This window comes from Medicago truncatula, chromosome 8, assembly GCF_003473485.1.
Source record: "Medicago truncatula cultivar Jemalong A17 chromosome 8, MtrunA17r5.0-ANR, whole genome shotgun sequence".
NCBI classification, from domain to species: Eukaryota; Viridiplantae; Streptophyta; class Magnoliopsida; order Fabales; family Fabaceae; genus Medicago; species Medicago truncatula.
The window spans coordinates 49429095-49438185 of NC_053049.1; positions in this window are offsets into that span (position 1 = coordinate 49429095).

Genomic DNA, 9091 nt, shown 5'->3' on the forward strand with positions numbered 1-9091 from the left:
GTCTGATCATCAATGAGAGTGATTGTTTTGCGCTTTCCTTTTAGAATTGTTCTTGACACCTCGTTTGCAGGACCGTCCCTATGTAACTGGAGGCTCGACTCTCCAGTAAATATAGGCCCCTAATTGAATAAAAATATAATTTTTTTAAAAGAGCAATCATCTATTTAAATTAAAGATAAGATCCATAAAAGGTTTATAATATAAGGGTATATCATCCACAATAAACCCTGTCATACTAAAATATAATTAAAAGAGAAAAAAGAAAAAGAAAAATTGATCAAAGAAGAAAAAAGACAAGAAAAAAGGAAAAGATAAATTAATCAAAGAAGAAAAAAGAATAAAAGGAAAATTTAATTAAAGAAAAAAGTGAATCCTGACCTACTGATTGTTGAACCAGGGACAAGGAAATAAAAGGAAGCATCTGTACCGCTGGGACAATCCGCAACAACTTGTTTATTAGTCACGCTGCTTGTATATAATAATTATTTACATGCAGTGTAAAAAAAAATGAAATTTGGGCCCCCAAATTTTGGAGGCCCAGCTCATTAGAGCTGTTTGCACCCCCTCAAGGACGGCCCTGCTCGTTTGGGAAATGCTAAACGGGGAAATAACAACAATATTAGTCTAATGCATATTAACATGGATAAAATGTATGTGAATATAGTTACATATAATTCATAAAATAAATTATGACTTCTAATTTATCTTCCTATAAAGGCTAGATAAATGCATGCATGTGCATTATATGAACCCCATTGACCAATTAACATTGTTGAAACAAATGGAAATTAAGCATCACTCCCGCATTTGCATCTATAGCTAACACCATTTGACATTGATATCTTCGAACATTTGATGCAACTCTCATAATACCATCCAAACTGATTAGGATTGAATTTAATTGCTTTCCAAATAGTGATGCAATATGTATCTTAACACAAATTATGCACATGAAATAAAGAATAATGCAATATGTATTTTTAATTTGTGCGTAAAAAAACTCAAAGCATGTTTGTGCATAAAAAAAGAAGACCTTGACTAAGTTTACAAATTCAGCAATTGGCCTAACCTGAGACAGATTGGAAAAATCGTTGTACGAAGTATGTTGAGAAGAAACCAAACTCTGACTTAAGTTCTGACTAATGTTTTGACTCTAAGCTTGAGAAGTTTTAAGGTCACGACAACAATTCAAGGAACATGGTCAAAAAACAATCAAATCAGATTGTGAAATAATAAGTTACTCTAACATTGTATTGTGAAATCATAATGCAAACTTACTAAGTCTTAAACTTCTCAACAACCGGATAATGTAGGTTGATGATCAACCTCAAACCTGATCAATTGTTACATATATTTGGGTTGTCATTGACTACAAAATGGAAGCAAAGAACTCAAGGTAAATAGATGATAAATGATAAAGCTACAAAATATTTTTCCCATAGTGTTACATCAACTATATTCCCACTACATAAGAAAAGACATCTTTCAGATCATTATCAAACTTATACAAAATCCTATCATCTGATGCTGATAAATTAGAAAATAATACCTTTTATCTTTCAATAAAATGTTCGTACACAGTTTTTTTTCAGTCCCAATTGGCGTTGTCTTGACAATCTCATGAAGAAACCCAATGATTTCTTTTAAAAAAAATTACATCTATAAGAACATTATAGTAGGAGAAAACACATAAATAAATTAAAGCACATAACCATACCATATAAAACGTCAGTTTTGAATGCAATGAGTAAGAACGTAGTTAACTTGTCATACTTCTGCACCTTTGTACCAGAACCAAAAACAACCTTAAAGGGATTAAATGTAATTTCATTACCATACACATGACAATTATACAAAGTATAAGTCTTGTTTTCCTCCATCAAAGCCTTCCAATGCTCCAACTCTCTATATCGAGTTATTACATGAACTCGATCACCCTAAATCCGAGAAAGAAACCAAAAAATATAAATAAATCAAAATGCACACTAATAAGTAACATTGCTAAATCATAAAGGAAATTACAACAAATCATAACCAACTCATCTAACATTTGCATCACAAATAATGAGCTTCATACGTTGATTCTCATTACTACCGATCACAGTCCAAAAATCCAACACTCAAAATCCTATTTTCCAAATGTCCAAATCATTTTTGAGATCATTGAAAGTCATAATCAACGCCGATCACAGTCCAAAAATCCAACACTCCAAATCCTATTTTCCAAATGTAGTCATAATCACTTGACATTGAAAGTCCTATATAGAAATACAATAATACATCATTTAATTTTATTCTCTTTGTTCATTCTGATATCAAAAGAAGCTAACATATTTCTCCGTGCTCAATTTTTGTATCATCAAATCAACCTGATCTTAAATGCACAAATTTTTGTATCATCAACTTCTTGGACCTCAAAAAATAAAACCCTTAAAATGCAGAATCGTGAAAAAAAGGAAGAAACCACCTATGATGAAGCAAAAACTAAAACAGTGTTTCAAGCCATAAAAATCAGTCAACTCAAGTCATGTATGGTTTCAAAACCATGAAAAAAGGAAGAAAATGACCTCTTATGAAGAAGAAAGTGAAACCGTGTTCCCAGCTGAACTTAGATACCGTTTGGTCAAGGTTTTTTACGGTCTAAAAGTTACTTCAAAACAAAGTTAAAATAAAGGCCTTTAAGAAAGAAGCTAAAGTTATTTGATTTCTTTGTTTTTTTAGTTTTAAAGCTATTTTTAAGTTAAATGTTGTTTGGCAAAATATTGTACAAACTTTTTTTTTATGGTGTCCGGGGTTCGAACCTCATGAGGACAAAACTTCGAATTTATGATTGTTCCTATCATCTGAGCTAAACTCATGAGGACAAAGCTTTGAATTTATTATGAATTAACATAATAAATAAAAAATGTTTAAAATATTTTCTGAAGGCTAAATGTTAAAAAATAAAAGATATTTTTTTTTACAAATACTATATTAACTCAATATCGTTTATTTTGTGTAACATGAATACAAATTTGTATCATCATATAAATGACTTGTTAAATATTTGAATAGGAAAAATAATTTAAGGAGCCTGAAATAATAATATAAATAATATCAAAATAGTTGTTTTTTTTTTTATTTCAGTTATACTCTATGATAAATTTCGTCATAAGAATACCATATTTTTTGTGTCTTTCAAGAAAATAAGAATTTATATTATATGATATTATATTTGTTACATTGTTGGTGTCATGGAAACATATATGTTTAGTTTTTTTGAATAAAAAAAAAGATATGCATAGTTTCTTACAATACAAAGGAGTAATATATATATATATATATATATATATATATATATATATATATATATATATATATATGTATAATTTTTTTAGGTATCTAAACCTTTTTTCAAGAAAAGACATCTACAATTTTACTTTTAATTAAAATCAAAATTTTATAAAAATAATCATACACATTATGAAACGCCACAAAAAATTATATGCAGTAGCGTAACAAAAAAACAGACACACATAAAGTATTACTCTAAAAGCTAATGTGTGTGTGTATATATTTGCGAGGTTGAAGACAAAAAATAAAAATATTTGGTATCTGACAGCGTGAATAAAAATATTTGTGAGGTTGTGATGATAAAACAATATTGAAATTAAATATATAAGTGATAAAAAGATAATAAAATTCCTTTGAAAAAAAGGTAATAAAATTAAATGGAACCTCCTTAAAAATTTAAATTGAACGGTTAAAAAAAATAAAGTTAAATGGAAGGGAAAAACATATTGAAATATAATATTAAAAAAAAAAAGTTCCCAGCGTGAGTTGAAAAGAGGTGCTTATGAAATAAATTGTCGAGAAGTAGTTTTTTAAAGTAACATTCAATAGCTTTTGGTCAAAGCTCATTCCATTCAATTTTATGCTTTCAAAAAAAGTACTTTTTTAGTAAGTACTTAATTGATATTGTGTTTGACTTAACTTCTCCTTAAAAATGTAGAGAAGCTGGAAAAAAACCGGGTCAAGATACCTTAATCTTCCACAACAGCAATGTAGAAGCAACTAAATTTGGGAGAAAAAATTGAAAAATAGTTAAAAATATAAAAATTGGAAAATAGTTAAGTTATTAAAAATATAAAATAGATAATAGTTAAAAATATTGGTTAAGGGCAAAAATGAAAATTCATAATCCAAGCCATGAATTAGTAAATTACCAAATTGCCCCTCTTAGGGGTAAAAAGGTAAAATCAATGTACATCATTTTTTATATTAGTATTAGTATATATATAGATACCTTCCAATTTGTTTTTCTACATGGGCATATTTCTATAATAATTCAATCCTTTTAGTATAATAAGCTATCGCATTTCAGGTGAGTTTGCATATGTGTCAAACTCATTAATGATGTGGCATTGCATATTTGGCCAAAACGTTATCCATGTCATTAATTTTACGGTTATTTCAATAATAATAATAAAGGAAAATAAATGTAAAAAAGAGTTGTTTTTAAGTAAAAGAAACATCATTTTATTTGAGACACTTAATAACTTGAGATGATCGCTATATAAATGAAAAATACAACATGAGTGTACGGTAAGTTTAAGAGGGCATGGCATTTGGTTCCTAATGATTTAAAAAAAATAAAAATAAAAAATTCATTGGTGTTTACAGCAGAGTTTACACTTACATGACTTTAAGCTTAAAAGTGAACAATGATAATGATGATGAGAGGCTCCAACTCATATATTTAAACATTCAAAATTTCATACCCTAATTGTTAAAAATAAAATAAAATTCATACACTTATTCAACACATTATATTCCCACAATTATAAAACTTAAGGTGTCAAAGGTGCAAGTATGTCTAACTATCACGGCTTGTTTGTGGACGGACAACAATACTCAACGTTGACACCATTCTGGTGTTGCCATGGTTGAGACGAACAAAAGAATGATGACCATTGTAGGGATAGGTCCTATATAGAGGGACATGCACCTTTGTTGGAGGAGATGTTTTGACAAGATCCCTCAAAACTTGGACCTTCCTTTCTTGATCTAATTTCTCTATAGAACGTAACAAATAATTCTTCTTCAAAAAATGGGGCAGAAGATGACGAGCAGCGTTCTTCGATTTCTTCTTCATAACATGAGACATCTATGTTTTGAATCCATTTAAGATTATATACGCCGTAAGTAAAAATAAAAGAAAATTGATCAAATAACAGACTTAAAAAAAAATGTATGCCAATCTCGTGTAATTGTGCAAGACGTCTTAAATTCGAATTATTCCACAAAGTTTAGTTGAAAATTGACACACAATGCAAAGATGATTTATGGTGAAGAGTAAAATCATATTTGTGCAGCTGTAGGGGAAGAGAGAGTACAGAATAGGTAGATAAAGTGACAGATATAAAATCAGAACCAAAGTGACCTATTATACATTTCTAAAATGTCCGTCCACCCGTGATTAGTAGAGATATTATTATATATGAGATTTGCTCGAACAAACCATTAGTTTTTATGTGGGAGTGTTTGAGCAAGCTACACCTTAAGTGCATTTCACTATTTTTTAATTATAATTTGCTAAAACACACCTTCAAAAAAATAAGTGGGTGTATCCTAGCAAATGCCTATAAGAGTTGCTAGCATACACCCACTTATTTTTTAGAAGGTGTGTTTTAGCAACATTCACCTTAAAGTGTATTTAACAACTTTTAGTTATATCTTTACTAAAACACACCTTAATAAAAATTAATGGATGTATCCTATCAAATTATATATAACTCTGTTTCTAGGTATGCATACGCCACGACTTGTGATTGGTTAATAGCAACAAAACAAATCTGGCAATGCCATTTCAGTGTCGATGCAATCTTCCTCCTCTTAAAACTTTGATTTTTACCTTATATTATACTCATAAGAGTTCATTGAATAAAACAAACAATCCAAAAGTAAACATTCTGTTTTTTGGTGCTAACATGCTTTCGCTGTTTCAGAATACGTATCAGTGCGTATTTCAATTTTTTCCAACAAGATTTTACTTTACCGCAAAACTTGTTAAAAAATGAAACAAGTATTAAGAATACTTACACAACTCGAAAAAAAGTATAAATAGTACTTGATCTAAAAAAACAAGCAAACTTATTCAATGGCTTATACTATTTCATCCACCCCAAGTTCTTTGAAGAAAAAATAGTGTGATTCCGCGCTTTCCAAATTGATACATGCCAAATAAACATTAGGCTTTTTCGATGCCTTTTAGTCAAAGAAGAGAATGAGAAATAGTTTAGGAGAGAAACCATATTACCTGGTAGAATCACCTCCGTATTTATCCACTTAAAGATCAAATAACAAACCTTTTCGACAAAACCACATCTACAAAACTTATCATCCGCCTTTAGATTTCCCCTACACCGCACACAATTTAGGTTCTTTCTCCAACAACACTCCTCTTCTAGAAAAATTCTCCCTATCTAGAATATATTTTATTTCATCTAATCATTGAGTATTTTTTAATATGTGAATAAAAAACTTAAATGATATTTATTTTGAGATGGAAGGAGAATAAATTAACAATATTATTTGGCTTCATAAAAAAGTTAACAATATTATTTGACTAAGTAAGGAAAAAAAACAATTTATTATATGGTTGGAGTGCTTAAATTTAGTTTTGTCAGGAACTCCATTGTTCTTTTTTAAAATAGTTAGGAACTTAAAATATATAAACATTCAAATACTCATTAGAATCATTTTGCATGCAAATTCTTTTTTTGAATTATGGTCCCCCCACTCACAGCTGCAGTGGCTGCATGGGGAATATTTAGCCTTTTTTTTTTTTTTTTTTTACCCTGATGATGCTTGACGCCTCTTGTGTGACACGTCCTAGTCTTGGCCTTCTTAAGGGTTTTGAAAGGTCGATCATACCCTAGTTAATGTGTAACAACCCTATACAATAAATATGTAGCTTTTCCAAGGACCTAGATAAATTATGACTAGTTTAACGATAATAATTTTATTTAAAGGATAGTTTAACGGTAATAATTGGTGATCGTTCGTGGTATTCTTGTTTGATCAAACTAAAGATATTCTTTAATCTTTCCTGTCAAGACCGTAATACTTTCCTCTAAAAAAACGCAAGACTTGTATGTTACGTGTTTCATATTTTTATTTCTCTAACAATTGTTACAAGTACTTTTTTTAATGAATTTTTTACAAGTACTGCACTGCTCTTTTCCGATAAAAAAAAATTCCATTTCGAAAAGTGGAAGAATCTAAATTTTGGGTCACACCTTGAAACAAAGAGAAAAAGAAATAATATATTGATAATATGATAGTATGAGCGAGTCATTAAAAAAAAATATGATAAGAAGGGAGACATTTAGAGGTGTCAACTTACTATTGATGCTTTCAATAGAAATTTTTGTGTGGTGTTGATCGGTTGTTGCATTTTTTTTAATGTCTCGTATTAGTATTGGTTTAAATTTCTAAATAGAGTGATTACATTTGTACAACTATTTACTTTGTGACAACATTCTTTTTCTTTTCTTCTTATCGGTTAAAAATCAACAAAAAGAGAAGAAGAAAAAAAAGAGTGAGAGTATGAATATAATATGAGTATGGGAATTTTCCAAAAATTATCACAAAATAATTGTACAAATATAACTTCTCAAGTGAATAATGCACGTTTTGTACCATTTTAATTTGTACGTTTTAGACTCCTCGTAGAGATGGTTTCGTGAAATCTCATGGTTCTTCAAATTCTTCGTACAAGTGGATTGTAGAACTCTCTTTATATTTTTCTCAGATGGGTTACCGTGGAACCTACATTTATATAATTAGGAGTTTATCTAACAGGTATCTCCTAAGAATAGTTCACAGATGGATTCTTACAATTTAGTTAATCATCATATTTTTTTATAGAATAAATAAAAATAGTTATTTAAAACTCATCACACAAATGACCGAGTCAAAGTCTGAACTACGGTCACAACATTCCAACTAACAATTTCGATATTTTTAATAGCTAAGCTAAGATTCTTGAAGAATTAATCATTATAATCATTATTTAAAAATAAAATAAAACCAATAAATTAAGAGGATTATTTATGCAATGCACTTTATTAATGTACAACTTTTTAATAAAGCACCCAATAACATAATCAAAATATAAATATTTTAAAAATTACATCACAATATTAATTGGAAACGCATCACCTTTAAAAAAAAAAGATTCAGATCTAAAAAAGTACGTTTAGTGTAGGAAATGATAAAATATCTGAGAAATGAGGGTGTGTCACTATATGAGGACCATTTGTTCATTATATGAGGTTTTGCTAGTAGAAAGAATACGGTACGAAATTTTGAAATGACTAGGAGATGAAATTGTGCTTCTCGGAAACATATCTATGTTAGAAATTTTCGCTTTTTGACATACAATGCTATGAGGTTTTTTTTTGGTTCATCTATCCTTGTCTTTATTATGAATTGTATGTATTACCATTAATTTGTGTGTTAATGTGACATTGTTGGTTCAATTAATGCCTAAATTTTAGTAATATTTTTTAGGAGGGATGGGTACTAATATACTTATAAAAAAAAACTCTTCTAAAGAAAACGAAATGATAAAATTAATGCAGTTATAATAATATATAACCCTTAAAAAAAACAATAATATATATAAAAAAAACTTTGAGACTTTCCAATATAATTAAAGAAATAGTAATTCTGGAGTCAATCAATTCACGGATTTACTTTCATTTCATCCGTTCTGTTCCTTTTTGGTGCATTGATGTGATTTCTTTAATGTCATAAATTGGACTACAGAGTTTACTCCACCAGAACATTGATTGCAATACACAGCATTTTATTTTATTTCCAAGTATGCAGCAAAAGAACAAAAGAATTCTCCCACCCATGTTCATAGTTACTTCAACATCTAAGTCTGTCACATCTTATTCCTATTTGAGATACTATGTATCAAAATCAAACCCCTCACATCAAATTCCTTATAAACTCTTCATTTAAGTCCTCCTTTCCTATTCTTCATATATCAGGAGCAACATGTGTATACATAAGCATCAAGTTACTTAAATAAGGCCTA